Below are 2,305 nucleotides of genomic sequence, written 5' to 3'. Positions count from 1 at the left end.
CTTGTTCTCTGGTTGTCTGTCTCCACGTGGGACAGAGCTGCTTGTCCTGTAAGCCTCTTCCTTCACATTCGCAGAGAGTGCACATGGGTTGGGGAGAGGGAGAACTGAAACTGGTCACACTGGGGCTTCAACAGGGTTTCATCAGAATTCTCCAATTAAATGGTTTCTAGAAGTACAGGGTAAGGGTCTTTCTGGATAGAGTAGATAAATAATTGGAATTAATTAATTGGATAATAAATTGGTAACAGTGAACTTTGGGAGCATATTTAAGAAGGGACAACTTTGCCTTTCTGTGCTACCTGGGGATGGGTCCATATGGCGCTGTTCTTGGTTCCCATCGTACACAATGTCTGGAGCCCTTGATGTCCTGCAGATGAAGGAGGAAGGTGTCCTCAAGTTCCTTGCTGCAGGAACCTACTTAGGTGTCACCAACCTTGACTTTCGATGGAGCAGCATATTTACAAAAGGAAAAGTGACATCTACATCATAAACCTGAAGAGGACCTGGGAGAAGCCGTTCTCGCTGCTCGCACTATTGTTGTCATTGAGAACCCTGCTGATGTGAGCGTCATGTCTTCCAGGAACACTGGCCAGCGAGTTGTGCTGAAGTTCGCTGCTACCACAGGAGCCACTCCCACTGCTGGCTGCTTCATACCTGAGACCTTCACTAACCAGACCCAAGCAGCCTTCAGGGAGCCATGGCTTCTAGTGGTGACCCATCCCTGGGCTGACCACCAGCCCCTCACAGAGGCCTCGTATGTCAACCTGCCCCCATTGCTCTGTGTAACACAGATTCTCCCCTGCACTGTGTGGGCATTGCCATCCCATGCAACAACAAGGGAGCTCACTCAGTGGGTCTGATGTGGTGGATGCTGGCCCAGGAAGTACTGCTCATGCAAGGAACTATCTCCCGGGAGCACCCATGGGAGGTCATGCCTGATCTTTACTTCTACAGAGATCCAGAGGAGATTGAGAAGGAGGAGCAGGCTGCTGCCGAGAAGGCTGTGACCAAGGCATTCCAGGGTGAATGGACCACACCAGTGCCTGAGTTCACTGCTGCTCACCCTGAGGTGGCCAACTGGTCTGAAGGTGTGCAGGTGCCCTCAGTGCCCATCCAGCAGCTCCCCACGGAAGACTGGAGTACGCAGCCAGCCACTGAGGACTAGTCAGCAGCTCCCACAGCGCAGGCCACTGAGTGGGTTGGAGCCACCACTGAGTGGTCTTGAGCCACTCAGCAGACACCTAAGTGAAAGAAAAAAAGGTGGGAGGAAAATAAAGTTCCTAAAAGCTGAAGGGAAAAAAAAAGAAAGGATAACGTTGAATATATTATAAAAACAATTTGGAAAGCACACTTAAGTATAATGAAGCCTGAATTTAAACTAATCTTCCTCAGCTTATTAGAATCACATGTCAGCTATCCCTTAAACTCAGAATGCTACTTTGTGAAATAAAACGATTAGATGACAGACAAGATTTAAAACACTAGTAGTAAATTTATACCATGCGCCAGGCTCAGGTTGACCTCTGCCATGTTACAGGTGCGAGAGCAGAGTGAAAATAGAAACAGTAACACACTTAAAGGATTCTGAATGCACTTGCAAAGAGCTCTGTGTTTCCTTGCTGCTTTGGGTGCATTGCTAGGAGCATGGGTAATCTTTTTATTATACCCCTGCCTCATACAGTCTTTTAACATGCTGCTCTCCATTTGTCTGGCATAAACACAGGTCCTCCCCATGCACTGAGATGATAAACTAGCAGTTACAAAGAGCTGGCTTACCAGACAGCGTGTTCTGGCATAGCTAACACCGTGATTTTTCTGTGGCTTAACATATTTTCAAGAGCAATTCAGCTGCATGCTCATCTCCAACATAAAACTCCTTTCACCAGCTATAAAAAAAAAAAAAATGAGACAACTGCTTCTGTGGAAGTCCTCAGACAAAACTCAGAGGGCTATCCCTCCTCCTCAGCCCCAACATGGCTGCACTAAATCCAAAAATGTATGTTTCTGTGAGCACAGTTGCTGATATCGGAAGAGTCTTAAGAGTGTTTAAGACAAGACTGTATCAAAGCATTAAGATCATCGACCAATTTTCACTGGCAGAGCATCCAGGACACGGATCATATCCCCCACCCCCATGCACTGTGTTAGCTCAGGTCCCTCCAAAGTCCAAAGTGATGTTTCCAGACACTCAGTCCTGTAACCCAGTTAGTCATTCTCAACCTGTGGGCCATAACCCCTTTGCTATAGGACAACCCTCTCACAGGGGGGTCATATATCAGACAGCCTGCATTTCAGATATTTATAT

General features: G+C 47.2%; 1 pseudogene; it reads left to right on the top strand.

The window, feature by feature from the left end:
- The first annotated feature begins 346 nt into the window (after positions 1 to 346).
- LOC103692653 (40S ribosomal protein SA pseudogene) lies at positions 347 to 1,333 on the top strand (annotated as a pseudogene).
- Positions 1,334 to 2,305: the final 972 nt, after the last annotated feature.

The sequence above is a fragment of the Rattus norvegicus genome, chromosome 6 (genome assembly GCF_036323735.1).
Source record: "Rattus norvegicus strain BN/NHsdMcwi chromosome 6, GRCr8, whole genome shotgun sequence".
In the NCBI taxonomy this organism is placed as follows: Eukaryota; Metazoa; Chordata; class Mammalia; order Rodentia; family Muridae; genus Rattus; species Rattus norvegicus.
The sequence above is the reverse complement of the archived record's forward strand: the minus strand, read 5'-3'. Positions and strand labels throughout refer to the sequence as shown.